The 19,842-nt window shown below is 41.1% G+C and overlaps 1 protein-coding gene across 7 annotated transcripts in view; it reads left to right on the top strand.

Annotated features, from left to right (window-relative positions):
* The first annotated feature begins 3,648 nt into the window (after positions 1-3,648).
* The window catches only part of kcnc3a (potassium voltage-gated channel, Shaw-related subfamily, member 3a), a 101,068-nt gene continuing 84,874 nt past the window's right edge, over positions 3,649-19,842 (top strand). For 5 of the 7 annotated variants that reach the window (XM_046865846.1, XM_046865847.1, XM_046865845.1 and 2 more), the window contains exon 1: positions 3,649-4,404. The gene's annotated coding sequence lies outside the window, so the exon portion shown is untranslated. The remainder of the gene's footprint in view (positions 4,405-19,842) is intronic. The other 2 variants (XM_046865850.1, XM_046865849.1) reach the window with 1 other exon arrangement.

Genomic DNA, 19,842 nt, shown 5'->3' with positions numbered 1-19,842 from the left:
GATCGGAGTTCCCAACTGACTAACCTGTAAAGATCTGGAGTTTCCGACTGACTGACCTGTGAGGATCTGGAGTTCCCGACTTACTGACCTGTGAGGATCTGGAGTTCCTGACTGGCTGACCTGTGAGGATCTGCAGTTCCCGACTGGCTGACCTGTGAGGATCTGGAGGTCCCGACTGACTGACCTGTGAGGATCTGGAGTTCCCGACTGACTGACCTGTGAGGATCTGGAGGTCCCGACTGACTGACCTGTGAGGATCTGGAGGTCCCGACTGACTGACCTGTGAGGATCTGGAGTTTCCGACTGACTGACCTGTGAGGATCTGGAGTTCCCGAATGACTGACCTGTGAGGATCTGGAGTTTCCGACTGACTGACCTGTGAGGATCTGGAGTTCCCGAATGACTGACCTGTGAGGATCTGGAGTTCCCGACTGACTGACCTGTGAGGATCTGGAGTTCCCGACTGACTGACCTGTGAGGATCTGGAGTTCCCGACTGACTGACCTGTGAGGATCTGGAGTTCCCGACTGGCTGACCTGTGAGGATCTGGAGTTCCCGACTGACTGACCTGTGAGGATCTGGAGTTCCCGACTGGCTGACCTGTGAGGATCTGGAGTTCCCGACTGACTGACCTGTGAGGATCTGGAGTTTCCGACTGGCTGTAATCTAACAATAGTGGACTAGCGATAAGGAGATGCACAACTGTGTGCCAAATTGATCTTTTTGTAAATCATTGTATGAAACGGAAGTTCAATCCTGACCTTGGGGGCAGGGACCAGGCTGGGGGCAGGTGCGGGGGTGGGGGTAATGGCAGGGTTGGGGGCTTGGTCTGGGGCTCAGAGTTCTTGTCAATGATTGTTGTCAGTTTTCACCTTCATTCCAAAAAAACATCTATGGAGGAGCACTACACTAAATGGTGTCTTGACTACACATCCTGGTATCCCGTCCAGGATATTCCCATCTTACCCCAAAACACTCCTGGGATTCAGCATCACTCCATCCAGATGCTTGGGGAGAAACAAGAATGAGAAATGATCCAAATGTGATCATTTCATGACCAAATGATCTTTATTTATACTCTCAAAATAATTAAATAAGGGCTTTTTTTTTGGCGTCTCCATCAAGCATGATGGGATTCTTGTTCGTTGTATTTTCGTGGATTGCTTTGAAATGCTATTAAAACCTTGCAGTTTTTTTGCGGTTGGAACGAAAACGAAAGTCAACCTATAACTGAAATGACTGAATGGCTAAAAAGTCATTAATGAGTGTGTCTGGAGTGTGTGGGTGCATCCCTGAATTTTTATTTTTTGATTTTGATTTTCTCACACACGCCCCTGTTTTTCACTCCTGTGACATTTCATCAATTAAACCCGCCCTCTACTGAAAAGGAAACACTCTATTGTGTGTGTGTGTGTGTGTGTGTGTGTGTGTGTGTGCACGTGCTTGAATACCTTGAGGCGGGGTGTGAGATTTGCCATAGAAAGCTATTGATTTTCAGGGTCAGGGGTCATGTCAGATCGACTATTGTCTCTTCAAACTTATGCCAGCTGATTACACTGACTGGCCAGCAGCAGCATCGCTGAGATCTACCTGACCAGCAGTTCGGCCTGGGTGGAGCCCGTCAGCTCCGTCATCTTCTAGATCACACTGTCTAGATATATAACGAGCGACCAGACGTCTCCTCGACCACATCCAAATCCTGCGCTAGGGCTAGAATGCTGTAAATCCTTTAAAGCTCATATCCATCTGATGCATACTCGCCAAAAACCGGCGCTAAGCCAGATTTCAAATCACGGATTTTATAACACGTCTTCAGGCCTGTGGGGGGAAAAAAAGCACCATCACGCATGTTGAGTAATCGCACATGGCCGTGGCACATTACGACCCGTTTTTATATGCAGATACGAGCGACAGTGTGAATTGAAATCCTGCGATGATGCTAATCACGTTTACCTCTTAGCGTTAGCCCGATGCACAGCTTGTTATCCAGGTACTGCACAGAACCCAGGGCTGTTAAAGTAATGCTTTCCTGTGAATTATTGATGAAAATGTTTTTCCTTGAAGCTCCGTCTCTTTGCGGTTTCAGTTTTTTTTTTTTACCCTTGTCAAACTCTCTTTACACTTGCCCATTTTTCCTGCTTCTAACACCTCAACTTTGAGGACAAAATGTTCACTTGCTGATTAATAAATAAATCCACCCACTAACAGGTGCCATGATGAAGAGATCATCAGTGTTCTTTACTTCACCGCTAATAATGTTCTAATGTAATGTTATAAACCACTTTATTATATCTAAACTCTTTATATGTATTCTCTATTCTCTAGAAAGCATCCAGGCTTCGAAACTAAATCCATCGTGAGCTGAACGTAATCCAAATCGGAGTTAATATGCACCCGAATACTTAATATGCACAAAAGCTCACCATTAGACTGGAATGTGCTTTTCAAGAACATCCCATTCCACATTGAGTCCTTTTTTACTCCTGTTTGAAGAACCTCCACTCTTCTGGGAAGACGTTCTAGATGTTGGAGTGTGCTCGTGGAGATTAGCGATCATTTATTCAGCCGCGAAGGGCGATAAAAAAGAGTGAGGTACCGATATAGGTGGAGCGTTCGAGGATAAAAAAACGAAGGAGAGTGCTCCTAGAGAATGGAGATGATAGAATCTGATGAATAATATAAAAGAAAAAGACAGGAAAGAGATGATTTGAAGGTATAATACACTTTATAATCATATGGTTTGTGGACACCTGACCATAAAACTGAGTCTCTATTTCCTGGTATAATAAACACCACTCTTCTGGGAAAATTCTGTAGATATTGGAAGGTGCTTGTGGAGGTTTGTGAAGATTCATTCAGCCTGTAAGGGTGTTAGTAAAGTCGGGTAGGTGATGGTGAGGGGGCGCAGTTAGCATGAAAAATTCATTTTAATAGTGTTCAATAGGGTTCTGGAGCTTAAAGAATGGAACCTATGTTACGCAGATGTTCATGGAGCTGGAAAAGGTTTGGGTCTCCTAGTTGAAGTAAATGGAAAATCCTATACATACTAAAAAATCAGGTGTCCAAATACAATTTGTCTATATATATATATATATATATATATATATATATATATATATATATATATATATATATATATATATAAAATATGGACAAAAGTATTGGGACACCTGACATTTTCCACCCAATCAAATGCAGGCCATGGTGTTGTCATGTGGTCACGTGACTCACAGGCACGTTCGGGGTTATCAGGGTTATGGTAGCATTTATTTCCACCATCGAGCTTGCACGTTGTCTTATGCACCAACACACATTACCTCACACACACAGTGCGTCCTAACACACCTTGCCTTGTCAATCACGGGCTGTATTAGATCAGGTTACAGCAGGGAAACACAATCCAGAACATGGGGGACTCCTGGGTTTATTTATAGCATGGAAGAGCTGCAGCATATCCGGCTCGTGGCGCTCAGATGGTTAAGTGGCACAGGGTGGAGTCTGGGGGAGAGAGAGAGAGAGAGAGAGAGAGAGAGAGAGAGAGGGGCGCACCAGCTGCCACATACCCCTCCATCCAACACCGAAACACTGAGAGAGAGAGAGAGAGAGAGAGAGAGAGAGAGAGAGAAGGAGGAGGGAGAGATGGAGGAGGGAGGGGACGGGACTGACCACTAGATTACTCTAAGGATTACACTGCGCGTCGGAAAGCCCCCCCAAAAAATTGACCCCCACACACACACCACACACACACACACACACACCTCGACAGGAATAAAGACGCAAAAAGGAAGCGATTGCGCACGGACGCGCATCTACACACCCGCCGCACTCTTTTCCCTGGTTTTCTCGGTGATCTTTAGAAATTTTTGTGTGTGTTTTTGTGTGTGTGTGTGTGTGTCATTTTTGGACCGAGTTGACAACCAGGAGGACTATGAAACAAACAGGGATAAAACCAGCAAGACAGTGAAGGAGAAGGGGGAGAAAGCTATAGGGATCTTTTTTTGGATCCGTGCTCTTTGGGGCTGCACCAGTTTTTCCAGGAAAATTAATCAGGGAGATAGAAATAGAAAGGAAAGAATTATTGTCTAGGATTTGAGGTGCATTGAATTATTTTTTTATTATTATATATATTTTATGAATTGATCAAAGGGACACCAAAGAAGACCAGGGCGCGCGCTTAGGAACCTCATCTAAGCGATGTGTCCAGACCTTGTGATTCCCAGACTCCATTAGGGGGATTTTTTATTTGTATTTTTATTTTTTGGCTTTGTTTTTATTTTATTTTATTTATAAGAAATTGCATTACGCCTGGTCGGTTCGCGCGCGCGTGTTCATGTGTGCGTGGATTAACGCGCGCGCCAAGCACGCACCGCATCCACCCCACGAACCGAGCCAAACCCGACGCGAGTAAGTAGCTACTTATAGCTGTCTTGTGCATGCGTGTGCGTGTGTATGTGTGAGAGAGAGTGTGTACGCGTGCCTGTGCATGCGTGTGTGCGTGTTCTGGCGCGTGTCGTGATCTCGTGCACAGGTTGCAGAATGCCTCCCGTGGGCTGTCAAATGCAATGCCTCAGTGACAGTGTTTTTCATGCAACAAGTACGCCGTGCTTCCACACCCCGACAAATAAAGGTGCTTGAAAAGGTTCTCCAGACTCTGGAAGAACCTTTTTGGGTTGATGAATGTTCATGCATGTTCAACCACAGACAATAAATATTCAACCAAAACGATTGGATTAGGGCATATAGATTTTTTTGGAGATATGCTGGTCTGTTTTCCTGTTTTTTTTTTTTTTTTTTGTTTTGTTTAAAGGAACATTTCGTTTTCTCTAGTTCCACAGAGAACCTGAGAAAACCACCAGAGATGTTATGCCTTTCTAACAGGAAATCATGATTTTGCTTCATAGCCTCATTTATGAGAACGTTCTCCTGTTTCCCGTGAGGAACATTCGGATGGGGTTGCAGATAAGGAAAATTTCAAATCAGTTCCCACCCTACAATCCCACCATGAATAGAGATGGAAAATAATTATTTGGAGAACCGTCTTTGGTTCCTGAAGAACTATTCTATAAACGTTTTGTCCTTGTTTTTTTGTAGGTTGGATCTACAAAGAGCTGAATAATCCCTCTATCAATTATACAAACCTTACTTACCATTTTCCAAAATGGTCTGGAGAACCATCTTTGTGTCCTGAATAACCGTCTTTCTTTCGGGTTCTACAGATAGAAAAGGAAAAGGATTGTTCAGTTAAATCCATCGATTTGGAGAAACATGATCTCTTTTCAAAGGAATGTGGATTCCTATGGGTTCCTGTGAGGCCTGAACTATCTCACCATTACGTGGGTATTATTCGGTTTTATTCCAGGAAGGATCATCGACAGAACAGTATCTTAGGGAACCTAAAAAGCTCCTGAAGGGGAATTGAATATGCTTTAAATAACCAGATGTGTCCAGATGTAGACCGCGCACGTGTCCACACTGAGGCACCAAGACGAAGACTTTCAAAACCATTCATGTGAAAATGAATACATGTATCCCAAAGCCTCCTTCTGTTTTTACATCAGAAGCCTTTTTGCACATGCCAACTCATATTCTTCTTTTTCTTTCTTTCTTTTTCTTTCTTTCTCTCACCTCTGTCTTTACCTTCGAGTACCTTTGAGATGTATTTTTTTTTCAGCAAATCCTTCTTGAGGATTTCCCTGTACCACCATCGTTTGTTTATTTTCATATTCTTGATCCTGCTGTTTTTTTCTCATGCAAATTGCTTCCAGACACACCTGCAGGTGGCGCCATTTTGGTGAGGGTCGATGGTGCTTGGCGACGAGGTGTAAATATTCGATCAGATTAGACGTCTAATATCAGGCTGGAAGTGTTTGATTCCTGTCCTCCATCTCGGGTCCATTCATAGATTGAGGGAGAAACAGGTTGAGGGACGAGGTGTATCATGAGATCTGAGTGATGAGAGAAAGATTTAGGTATAAAAAATGTGCACACACACACACACACACACACACACACACACACACACACACAAGACAGATATATAGGCAGTTCTATTCAAAATGACCTAATTCAAACAGATTGGATGGATTTTGATTAGACGATGTGATTTTGGTTCCCCTTCGGACTCAGTTTTCAAAACCAAAGCAGATCGATAGTGTGAACTATCCTCCACGTCCACGTTCGCTAAACCCTATGATGCTGTTTCACACGACGTCACATCGATCACTGCAATGACGCATCGCAGATACATCAGAAAAAAACCTCAGGTCTGATCAAATCCATTGGTGGGTGGGATGGGCGTGGCACTCTGTATGATTACCTGATACCCCTTTCCCTTACATGGCCCCATGAATCTACAGTCTGGGCTGGAAAGAAATCAGGCCCAGCCTCACACCAGTCAATGGGTTTCTCAAACCGTTGGTTGGAACTGTTGCATTTGGTTCCTCACAGGAAAAAAAGTTGGGGTGTGAAGAGCAAATAATCTGATGTGGATGCCAAAAAAAGATGTTAATAGGAATTAGCCATGCTAGCTATGTTTTTACCAACTGACCCTAAACTTCCAGATTCTGAGTAAACATCTGAGGATACATCAACTGTTTGCATGGAAGCACAAGAAAACCTCAAAACCCTGTACCTTTTCATCGTATTCCATCTCGTCATATTCAGATTCTCGTTAAGTGCGTATAAAATGCTGGTGGTAAATATGTTGCCAAGTCAGAGGCTTTCTAAAGTGAAAAACCAAGCTATTTTGAAAACTAGCATGTAAATCAAACACAATTTCCACAATAATTTTCTCTTTAATTCAAAAATCGTTTGCTTTTAAAAGCGGTATCTACTCGTTGTTTCTCAGGCCACACCCATAAGAGACGTCTAGACAAATAGCAAGGAAAAATAATAGAGCAAAAAATGACTGCATATGACGCTCCAAACATATATCTGACAAATATCAGATCAAATCCAAGGGGGCGTGTCAGTCTTTGTGATCACATGACACACTTGTATGAATCTACAGTCAGGGCTGGAAAGAAATCAGCACCAGCCTCATAGCGTTCAGTGCGCTTCTCTGAAGGACACTGCATTCAAAGCTATATCTACTCATGGTTTCTCAGGCCACACCTATAAAAGACACAAACGTCTTGTCACCTGCTAGTCAGAAAACATGTCTGCAGCTTTTTTTCCCCCACACAAACTGATGTCACCAACTTTTAGACCCAGAGAGTTTTTCTAATGACCTTTGCACTGTATGACTGAAAAGCTACATAGCAAGTCCAGGTAGTTTAAGAGAAGTTTAAGTGGTTTCAAATATTTGAATCTTTTTTTAAGAGTGTGAATCAGTTTAGCAGTGTGGATCGGCTCAGCAGTGTGGATCAATCCAGCACATGGATCAGTTGAGCACATGGAACAGTCTAACAGGTGGAACAGTCTAACATTGTGGATCAATCAAACAGGTAAATCAATCCAGCAGTGTGGATCAGTTAAGCTGGTGAATCAATCCAGCAGGTGGATCAGTCGAGCATGTAGATCAGTCTAGCAGTGTGGATCAGTCGAGCAGGTGGATCAGTCCAGCACATGGATCCATCCAGCAGGTGAATCAGTCGAGTAGTGTGGATCAGTTGAGCTGGTGAATCAATCCAGCAGGTGGATCAGTCGAGCATGTAGATCAGTCTAGCAGTGTGGATCAGTCGAGCAGGTGGATCAGACCAGCACATGGATCCATCCAGCAGGTGAATCAGTCCAGTAGTGTGGATCATTCGAACAGGTTGATTAGTTGAACAGGTGGATCAGTTGAGCAGGTGGATCGGTCGAGCTGGTGGATCAGTCAGCCAATCTTAACACTGCTGATGTCAAGTTAACCATCTGACGTTGTATAAATTATTTTTTCATTGTATGCCTCGGCCACTAGATGGTGGACTACATCACGCTTTCCAGCTGTCCATCGATTTGAGCAAACGAGCGATCGAACGTTTGTAGGACAATGATTACCAACAGCTAAATACGGCAAGAATTACAGGCAAAAGGCCTCACCTCCGACCCCGGGTCCTCGGCCCTCCGCTCTCGTCCTTCCTCGCTCTTCATCTGGTCTCTCTCGTTTCTTCTCCCGTCTCTTTCCGCGTCCTCCCTTTCTGTTCCTCTGCTAAGAATAGGTTCCATCAAGTTCGGATGTGATTTGGTTTAACACATTTCTATGCCCGTATTCCTGCTTCTCTTTCTGGCTTCGTTCCCCGAGTGCTTAATAGGAAACTATAAAGGGATGGTAATTAACCGGAGAGGGCACTTTTATTAATTAGGTTTTAACAAGAGCTGGAGGCAGAGGGGACTTCAAACTATCTTAAGAACAGTGTTAGTTCTAGATCCAGGGACGAAGACACACAGAGCCAGGTTAAAAAATGAGTCTTATTTCTTTCCCAGTAAGATAAGGTCCCGCTACGTCTTTCACCTCTCACCCCAAGTTCAGGCCAAGACACTGAATTCAGCGAGGTCTATGCTAACTCTTTGCTAATACACAATTCCTTCAGTCAAGTACTCACTAATTTGGACTTGAAATAACCTTGTACCTCTATACGCTTTCATCTCATTCCATCTGACTGAGTGTCCTCAGCTAGCCTAGCTAACGTGCCAATGTAGCTAGTACAAAATATTGTGGACATTAGGGATGGTAAGAGTCATATATTTGCATAAATGTTTACCATGTGACACATCGATTTTACAAAAGCGTGCATTAGATCAAAGTTGCCATTTCTATCATGATGCATCTTTTGTAACATATTTGTGGCGGTAAAAAACTGATTTATTTATATATAATTATCATTAGAAGCGCTATATATTTATTATTTCGAAACTGACCAATAAAGTGCGACCGATATTTGATATGTAGATAGATTTCTTGTCGCTAAACTGCGAGCGGGTTCTCAGACGTGAATATGACGCATCACAACACTACGGAGACCGAGGAGAGTCACATAGAATACAGATTAACATGGCAGAGGTAGAGCTGTAACTTCCCGCAGACACAACATTAAAAAAACTTCTGGTTTTATTTCATCTTTTTTTTTTTGGCGTGTGTCTGAAAGGGGCCATGCGTCAGAAGTCAGGAGGCGCTGAAGTAAATTAATGATTTGCTGTGTGTCTGAGGCGAAGAAATAAAAGTAAACAATCTGCAACATATTGAATTGCAGAGCATTGTATTTTTTCCATTTCATCGCATTGGCCTCAGTTATGAAGATGCGCTCTAATGGACACCTCACCATAAAATTGGTTTGTGCTCGTTTTTTGAACGTCACATTCCACATTTAGTCTCCATTTGCTCGTAAAATGTCCTCCAGTCTTCTGGGAAGATGTTCATGAAGATTTGTGCTCATTCAGCCACAAGGGGTACTGATCTAGGTGAGGTGAGGAGTTGTTTAAAAGGTTATATAGGTTTTTATAGGTTGATAGCGCTATAGCAGAAGATCTTCCACTCCAACTTATGTAAAGCAGATGTTCATGGAGCTAGCTTTGTGCACTGGGGCAATGTCATGCTGGAACAGGTTTTGGGAAAATTTCATGCAAGTGCATCCAATGGCGTCTTGTTATTATCTCCAGCTTTGTGATAACAGATTGGAGAAGAACCAAATATGACAGTGTATATATACAATATGACTCTATATACTGCATATCTAGTCATAATTTCTCAGGCAACATCCAAAAGAGACACGAGCATCTCGGCCCCTAGCTAGTCTGGATGTTTCATTGCGGTCATCTGTCTTTTGCAATGTTTGAGTCTTGGCTAGTATCAGCTAACTAACTAGCTTTGCATGCTAGCTACATTCTTCATCATCATCACCATCATCATCAGCAGCAGTATATGCTTTTTGTTGCATGGTAGCTCCGGGGGTTAAGGATTCACAAAAAGACAGCGACAATTGGAGCAGAGATTTTCTTCATTATTCAAATGACAAGTATTCCTCTGACACACACACACACACACACACACACACACACACACACACACACAGGCTCAGAGCTCAAAATCAACAGAAGGGCCTGTGGTTATTGTAAGCCATCCACACACACACACACACACACACACACACACACACACACACACCACACACAGAGGTGGGGTGGGGGGACTGCAGTGTTTTGGGCTCTGAAGTTACCTTTCCTGGCCTCTAGGTGGCCTCTAAGCTCCACTCAGGCACTGCTGTGTGAGCTGCAGTAAAGAAATGCAGAAGAAAGAGGGAACACTGCACCAAGGAGCGAGGGATGCGGAGGCTCTCCAGCTTTTACATCGTCCTATAAAACATGCACCTCATTTATTTTCCTCAGGATCAATAAAGTCGCTATCTATCTATCTATCTATCTATCTATCTATCTATCTATCTATCTATCTATCTATCTATCTATCTATCTATCTATCTATCTATCTATCACGCATACTCTGCTTGTTCATCACTCCTTTTTTCCTTTTAATTTATTTATTTGGCAGTCTTTCTCTCTCTCTCTCTCTCTCTCTCTCTCTCTCTCTCTCCATTTCTGTCAATCTGTCTGTCCCTCTTTCTTACTCGCACACTGTCTATCTATCGGTCTGTCACGTTTATGCTATCTGTCTGTTTATCTGTTTATCCATCTCTCGCTCTGTCTCTATCAGTTTGTCAGTTAGTCTCTCTCTCTCTCTCTCTCTCTCTCTCTCTCTTTCACACACACACACACACACACTCTGCCTCTGTCTTTCTGTCACTTTAATGCTATCTGTCTATCTATCTATCTATCTATCTATCTATCTATCTATCTATCTATCTATCTATCTATCTATCTATCTCTGACACTCTCTCACCTTCTGCTTTCAGCTTTATTCTGTGTATTGACTCCTCCTTTCACTTCATTCTTCTCTCAGTGTCCTTCTTCATCCTCTCTTTCCATCCAACCCTGCATCCCTCCATCCATCATTCAGACCTGGGTCTCACCCACACACACACAAAATAATTTCCATTAACAATTTCTTTTCTTTTTTCTTTTCAAACAAGGAGCTTGTTCTTTTTTCACCCAGTCAGCAAGCACACCTGCTACACCATCACTTCTCTTCCATCTGCACCATTTCCCTGATTTCCTTCCTCTGTCCTCCACCCCTATTATGTCCCCAGTTTTCCACAGGAATCCTATCACGTTAACACATCCGCCTACTCCCTTCTTTTTTTTTTTATCCCGTTGTTTGCTTCATTCTTCTCGCTCCTCTGCTTGTATTAGCTAATCTCAGAGCACCGTTCTTCATTACACACCATCAAACCCCTTGGGGACCTGCTAATGTGATCTGCGGTGTGTGTGTGTGTGTGTGTGTGTGTGTGTGTGTGTGTGTACAGTAGCCTGTCTTTTATTCCCCTCCATTTTACACATCTTTATAATCACATTGTATAGCTGCATATGAAGCAGAAATGTCTATAAAGGCTCCACGATGCTAACATAGAGACGTGTACGCAGTGCGCTAGCTTTATCTCGTACGACCACCGTATTTTCTAGCACGTTTTGAGGGAATCGCTATTATTCTGTTGATCTTGTTTCCACTTTCACTCCACGTTTACATTGTCTGAAGTAGCTATCTTATTGATTAACCATAATCGTTAGCTAGCCTCTGCTTGGCTTGCATATTTTCCAGTTGCTTAGCAACAGCGTTCCCCTGATTCAAAAGGGCTTTACAGTGAGCCTCACAGATTACTGTATATATGAACGCTTGAGCTGGTCATTCAGTGTTCTTTTGGACATAACTCAGCAAATAAGCAGAGTGATGGTCACATGATTCAGACATCCAATCAGATTGATTAGAAGTTTCGGGACGTAAATTTGACCAATTCAATTCAATTTCTTGTCAAACCAAAAACTCAATTGAAATCAAAAATAACTGTAATGCGTACAGCATATTATTCTCTTTTTGCGTAAATACATTAAAGCTGCAATTCATGATTTTAAATGTATTCCAGTACCTGTAATATTTCATACGATTTTTTACAAGCATTTCTTTGCATATCTCAAATTTAGCTCCGCCCTCCATCTAGAGCAACTGAGCTACACGTCATTTGTTTTAGTTTTTTTGGTTAAAACTTTAAAGCCGCAGTGTTTTAAAAGTGTTTCATGAATTTTTGTATGTTTGATTTCAAGCTTTAGTATTATTCTGGCCCTGGATTTAGCTCCACCGCACAGCTTGAGCAAGTGAGCTACTTGACTCCACCTGGTTTAACTTTCCAACTTTAGAAAATGATCTTAAGGCATTCAGCATTTTGTTCTGATTCGTTTAAACCGTTAAAGTATAACGTGTAAGATTTACAGGTGTTTCTATAAGTGCAATATTTCGTACTATTTATTGCAAGCTTGTTTTTTTTGTTTCCTGGCTCTGAATTTAGCTACATTTTTATTCAATTTTGAAGAATTATTATTATTTTTTTTATCTATTACTCACAATATGGTCATGTAATAGATCTGATTAGTTTTTTTATTTTAGGCTTTTCTTTTCAAGTACTTTTTCGGGCCCTGGATTTATCTCCTCCCCCAGCTACTCAGCTCCACCCCTTTAAATTTAAACAATTTACATAGGTTCATTAAATGGGGTGGAGTTGGTAAAATAATTTGCTCATTTGACCAATCAGAGTGGACCAGAATCTAGAATCTAGAAACCAGAATTCTATTTTGTCAGGAAAAGCATCAAACAACATTTAGTCTATAAATTTTCTAAATAGCTGTACCTTTTTTGTAACTTTTCATTCTGAATGTAGATTAAAAGACAAAAACTTAAAATCAAAGTTTGGCCATGTGGTCTGGTCGTGAGTTTAGCTCTGACCCCCAACCCCACTCCCATGCTAGAACTGAGCTACTCAACTCCATCCTTTTATACTCACAATCTTTTATGATTTTATTGAACGGAGTGGCGCGTATCCTATCAGAGTGAACCTGAATCACCTCAATCATTTATTTCCTCTCTATTTCATCAGAATATGTTCTCTATGTAAAATCGATCATTCGTTTGCTGAAATTGAAACTCTGTGAACTTATCGTACAATATCGTTAGTTCTTAACAATCCCTTTTTGACTTTGTTAAGTTTGGTAAAGTGAGATTTTCATTGAGATGTCATTCATTCATGTAAAAAAAAAGAACCTGCACAAAAACCTGTTTATAAAGATGTAATGAAATCATTATTTATATCAGTGTGGGTAATTGACGGATATAATCCTTACTAGAACGTCGCCCGTTTTGAGAACGATCTCAAATCCACTTCAAGACTTCATAATGTCAAAAAAAATCCACCAGCTTTCCTTTTCATTTGAAAGACCCATGATGCAATGTGAGCCTTCACGTTTAGCATAAACATCAATAACCATATGCTAAGCTACAGTGTGATATACACTACATGGACAAAGGTTTGTGGACACCTGAGTATCAGACTGGTATGTGCTTTCTGAACATCCCTTTCCACATTCTCCACATTCCCGTTCCAAATCTTCTAGGAGGATTTCACTGTGGAGATTTTAGACACAAGTGTGTTAGTAAAGTCAGGTACTAATGTAGATGAGGTGAGGACACCTGGGGTGCAGTCAGCGTGAAAAATTCATCCCAAAGGTGATCAATAGTGATGAGGATTGGAGGTTCTATAGCAGGAGATTTTTCACTTTAACCCATGTTTCTTCATGGAGTTTGCTTTGTGCACAGGGGCATTGTCTTGCCGGACAAGGTTTGGGTTTTCTAGTTGAAGTGAAGGAAAAATTGAATGCTACCGCATCAAAAAGACATTGTATACGCTTGTGTGTGTTCCAAAGAACCACAGATGGCTGGAAAAGACAGGTGTCCTAATACTTTTGTCAGTATAGTGAAGCAAAATATAATTCGTTTAAACATCCCTGTGTATGCTTAAAGTCTTGATTTATGTAAATGATCTCTCATACACTGATTAGCAAACAGGTTATTCACTAGCTAGCTCATTGGTACATCTGTGTGGTAAAAAAAAAAGTAATTTTTTATGTCATTTGCCTGCACATCTGAGGTAAAAGTCTTTATTCCTGACACATTAGTCTCATTTTCAGTGTCACTCCACGATCACATTGTGTGTAGAAGAGAACTAATTGGATTGCTTAGCCTCAATTATTAGCTAGCGAGTGAGTTTTTTCCCCTCTGTAGTTGGTTGCTTAGCAACAAGGTTCGCATGACTGTGTGCACCTAAACAGCGAGTGTATCCTCGGTTTGTTTTTCTGTGCAGAAAGCAAAAGTTACGCTATAAATGCATCGTTTTCTTTAAAGATTATATGATAATCAATTTGAATAAATGCAAGCATTCGACACACAGTCTTTCCCGGTACGTTTTCTACTACCTGCTAAGATTCAGCTAGAAAAAGAAATAGCAAACTAAACGATAGAGAAACCGTGTGCCGGTTATATAATTATTTCAGTAGCTAGCTAATTTTCACGTGAGTCTATTATGAAATGGTAGCCAGTAAACAAAAAACTGCTGCATTGTAACATGCAGAAACAGCAGTTGTGAAACACTAGTCAGTAACAGCACTAAATTGTTTGCTAGCTGCAAACAATGCAGTAAACATTAAAAATGAAAAATATTTGTAGTTTTGAAACCTGCTTCTTTATTTTTTTTTTTACACTGACGTATAAAAGAAATCACAAAAAGCGGTACATTTATGCTAGTTAGTCCTCACGTGATGCTAACATAAAAATGTTAGCACAAAAACCCACAAAAAGTGTCTGAATTTTTAATCGCATTCATTTATGCTAGTTTGTTTTCACACTTTTATAAAAATCAATGAAAGTGCATCACTGATGGCAGCAAATGATAGTGTAACCTTTGTAAATGTAAAAAAAAAAGGATAAAAAAGTGTCATAGGTCTAGTTACATAATTTGAATGTTTTATGCTAGCTTATTTTCAAATTTTATGAATATGCAATAAAAGTGCATCACTATGGCAGGAAATTCTAGTAGCTAGTTTTCACAACGCGTCAGCGAACAAAGCTGAGAAAAGCACAAACGAGGCTCTGACGGCTAAAAATTGTTTGCTAGCTATTTTTTAAAACATGCTAATGTGTTAAAAGGTGAACATCAAAAAACCCTAAATATCAAAAAGTGTCATTGTTGTCGAACCTTTTTTGCGTTGTGTGCTAGCTAGCAGTAATTTATTTACTAGCTTGTATTCACAACATGATGGCGCATAAATGCTCAGTGAATTACCGATAAATAATTAAACGAAACGTGTCATGTTATTTAAATAATTAGCATTTTTTCATCGTTAGTTTGGCAAACGTAAAACAAAAAGCATGTATTAGTAAAAAATAGAAAATATATATATAAAAAAAATAATTCTTGCTAAATAGTTAGCTAGGTGTCCAGGTCACAAGCAGTGAAACAGGAAACATAGACGTTTAAAACTGATTGTTAATGAACTTTTTTCTGGTAAAGATTTTTTGTCAGCTTGATATTATAATATTGTGTAAATGCATTTTATATATTCATATATTCCTGTTAGTACGTCATCTTACCTTATGGTCTTTTCTTCCTGGAGAGTTTCTTTGCTGTGGGTCCTGGGATAGTTTGCAGGTACGGAGTGAGGAGAAGACTATAGGAGGCACAAAGAGAGAGAGAGAAAGAGAGAGAGAGAGAGAGAGGGAGAGATGGAGGGAGGGAGGGAAGGGGGATGAAGAGGAGTGAATGAAGATGACATTTGTGCAGGAATTGGTGTTTTACTCTGCTTCAGCTCACTTTACCAGTCTAAGATATAAACTAAAAAAAGGGAGAAGAAAAAAGAGGGATGGAGGAAGCAAACTCTTTAAATAAAAGGCTTGAATGAGAACGAGAGTGTGAGAAAGAGAGAGAGAGAGAGAGAGAGAGAGAGAGAGAGAGAGAGAGAGAGAGAGAGAGAGAGAGATTTTAGCCTGCTCGCAGTAATCCGAGTGTTTTATGCGCAACTTGAAGGTGTGAATAAAGAAGGAAAGACTCAGTGGATCTCTGTGGAGGAGTCTTTAGTCACTACGTTCATTCATTCATTCATAAATGATAGAACGAAAGATAGAGAGAGAGCTAGAAAGAGAGAGAGGGATGGGGAGGAGAAGAGAGACTTTGTTTTACTGCAGCAAAAGAAAAAATCGTTCACTTCTCTATGCCTCTAGTTCCTACAAGATTGTGTGTGTGTGTGTGTGTGTGTGTGTGTGTGTGTATGTATGTGTGTATATGTATGTGTGAATTAGCCAAGAATGACAAGAAATGATTTGAAATGCACACGTGCACAACACACTCCGGTGTATTTCCCAGCGCTGAACGGGTTACACACGGTTCTGAATTGACTGCATCATGTTTCAGTGCTGCACCGACAGAGAGAGAGAAAGAGAAAGAGAGAAAGAGGGGGGAGAGAATGAGAGAATTAATGCTCTGCAGTCTTTTCTCCCCATTTTGTGGACCTCAGCAAATAATGGTCCTACCTTCAGCTCTTCTCATGCACTCTTCCCCCTCTCTCGGATCGGATGCGCCGCGAGCTTTGGTGATTGATCGACGAGCAGAGGAAATGGTTAAGAACCTGTTATGCAATCTTATGCAAAAAAAAAAAATAGAGGACACACACGACTTTTTTAGCGCCTGTAAATCATAGTGAAGTATGTGGAGCTCAAAACAGTTTAGATTTCCTCTGCCAACTCGTCTGTTCTTTTTTTAAATTATATGATGAATAATTAATTTGAATTTACAGTGTTTAAGCAGTGATACTAAGCGGTATTTATGTGTGTGTGTGTGTGTGTGTGTGTGTGTGTGTGTGTGTGTGTGTGTGTGTGTGTGTGTGTGTGATAGCATTCAGAATTCATAATTGTTCCTAGGTTTCAGAAACCTTCAGAACAATCTAGTTCATGAACTGAAATAGAAAGGTGCTAGCTCAGTGGTTTAGGCTTTGGATCGGAAGGTCACAAGTTCAAAACCCAGAGCTGGGCCCTTGAGCAAGGCCCTTTAGTGCTGGTTGTAAGTCGCACTGGATAACGGGCTCCTGCCAAATGCCGTAAATGTAAATATAGCACTCTGGAATGTATAAATTGTAAGACACAATTTGATCCAAATCTCAAAGTCCAGGTCTGGGAAAAGGTCATGTTCGGCAAACAACGTTTTCGGGGTAATCCAGAGACATGATCCTATAGACAAGAAAAAACAGATGCAAACACCATAACACACACCGGGTACAACACTGTAATATTATGAAGGGTGAGTGAATAACATTGATTATCTGTTCATCATGGCACCTTTTAGTGGATGCGGTATATTAGGCAGCAAGTGATCATTATGTCCTCAAAGGACACTTGATGTGTTAGAAGCAGGAAAAATGAGCAAGTCTAAGGATGGTTGCAGTCTGCAGTGGTCTGTATCTATCAAAAGTGGTCCAAGGAAGGAACATTGGTGAACAGGTGACAGGGTCATGGGTGCCCGAGGCTCATAATGCATGTGGGGAGCGAAGGCTGGCCCGTGTGGACCAGTCCTACAGATGATGCTTGCTGGGTCAGTACTGTTTTATCAGCAAAATGACCAACACAATATTAGACAGGTGGCCATAATGTTAAGCCTGATCAGGGGACCATAAAGTTACTGTATGCCTAATCGGTGTAAAATAACATAGCATGGCATGGTATAGTCAAAAAAAAAAAAAAACTGCACTGACAGTTCACTGTGTTTTTTTCTAAATGAATGTTCTTCAAACAGTAGGCAAGAGGTGTGTGTAATGCATATCATTAAAAGCTGGGTGATTGTGTGTATTTGTTTCAGGAGTCCATACGACTCTGGTCTGTAGTCCGTGGTGGTTGCTGGAAGAGTTTTTAGTAGACATGACGACAAAATGATAGATTACTGACCAGCAACAACTTTCCACCTCAGCAAAATCCTCCTAATGTTATTTTTGGATTTCTGTTCAGTTTCACAAATCTGAATTGTAATTAGTTTTTTAAACATACATTTACGGCATTTGGCAGACGCCCTTATCCAGAGCGAATTACAACCAAGCAGCTGAGGGTTAAGGGCCTTGCTCAAGAGCCCAGCAGTGGCCGCTTGGTGGTGCTGAGTTTTGAACTTGTAACCCTCCAATCCAGAGTCCAATGCCTTCTTAACCATTAAGCCTCTGCACCCTGGTACTCCTGTACTGTACTCTTCTAAATTCCTGTTCATTTCTACTTGAGTCCAAGTTAAAGGTTCTCACTGAAGAACATTTTGTGGACACCTGACCATAAGATTGCTGTCTGCTTTCTAAACATCTACAGTTCCACATTTGTTTCCAATTTTCTTCTTTACAATAAGCTCCAATATTCTGAGAAGATGTTCTAGTAGATTTTGGAGTGTCTTTGTGGAGATTTGTGTTTATCAGCCACAAGGGTGTTAGTAAAATCAGGTACTGATGTAGGTAAGGTGAGGAGACCTGGGGTGCCTAATTCATCATGTTCAGTAGGGTTGCGGTCAGAGCTCTATAGCAGAAGATCTTCCACTCCAAAAGGAAATGGAAAGCATATCTACTTGGAGCTGGCACAGGGGCATTATCAGGTTTGGGTCCCCTAGTGAAAGGAATATTTCAAGACATTTGTGTACCACTTTGTGGTAACAATTTGGAGAAGAACCACATTTGGATGGAAAAGTCATGTGTCCCTGTACTTTTGTCCATATAGTGTAGAGTCATGGTGGAACTTGCTGCTCCATTTGTACTGGGCATGGGTGAATGTGGCTTTTTTTAAAAACCTAAACTCTTCAAAAACAACTGGAACATTGTAAGTTTTTCCCATGTTGGGGTATCGATTCACTCCACTACTGTACAAGTTCACCCTGTACATAAACCATGTTTCCGCTGGGAACAGAGCAAATAACGCAACATCTGGCTTGATATTGCATTTGTGCTGCAAAGCTGTCGTTGGAGGTGTAACTAGGGAAGCAGTGCATGTTTTTTAACGTGTTCAACCGAAAATTAAACTTCTGCCCTATGAAACAACACAACTAAATATTACAATACAACAATCATCAAATTTGCAGTGCTTTAAAATGTACAGGTTGTTCCATTAGACAGAAATCAACAGGAAGCGCTTTATCTGAGTCAGGCTTGTGCTGGATCTGGATTCTATCCCAGGAACAATGGGCTGGAGGGAGCAATAACAGCCTGGAAGGACATATACATTCACAATACATTTACACTTAGGGGCCATTTGTAATAGCCTAAGGTAGGTTATTTGGGTGTTGAAGAAAATACAGCACCCCATCTTATATATAGTATAGAATCTGGTACGTTCTTTAATAGGCTGCTTGCTTTTACATGAAGGAACTGTGACTGAAACTTGCAACTTTGCCAGCCGTGTTTACTCGCTTCAAATGTGTAAAGATGGAATGCCAAAAATGTATTTGCCATAAAAGTTAACCAACCAGCGACTTTTTAAACTGTCATTTATCTGTTAACCTTTTCCAATTCAGTTTGATTCCCAGTTGAACTGTTCTACAAAGAACAGTTCACATGCTCCTTTAGTTTCGGGTTCAGGAAGTGAGGCTGAAATGAGTGTTAAGACTCAACCTTTTGTAAACGTTTCTGACCACAATTTTTGGAGTCTGATTCGTCAACAATGACAGTTGTCTCAATATTGTACACATTGGGTTCCATGGTAACACCACTAGTAACATTCAAGAACAAGAAGGCCACACTAGAAATAAAAACCCCTGCCCAAATCTGGAATAAGCTTCTTTATGTGGAATCCAAAATTATACGAAATGAAAATGTGAAAAGGAGAGGAAGGGCTCATGATCCAAAGCGCACCACATCATCTGCCGAACATGGAGGCAGTATTATAACACAGGCATGTATTACTATCAATGGAGCTGGTTTTTA

The sequence above is a fragment of the Silurus meridionalis genome, chromosome 14, assembly GCF_014805685.1.
Source record: "Silurus meridionalis isolate SWU-2019-XX chromosome 14, ASM1480568v1, whole genome shotgun sequence".
Classification (NCBI taxonomy): domain Eukaryota; kingdom Metazoa; phylum Chordata; class Actinopteri; order Siluriformes; family Siluridae; genus Silurus; species Silurus meridionalis.
The sequence above is the reverse complement of the archived record's forward strand: the minus strand, read 5'-3'. Positions and strand labels throughout refer to the sequence as shown.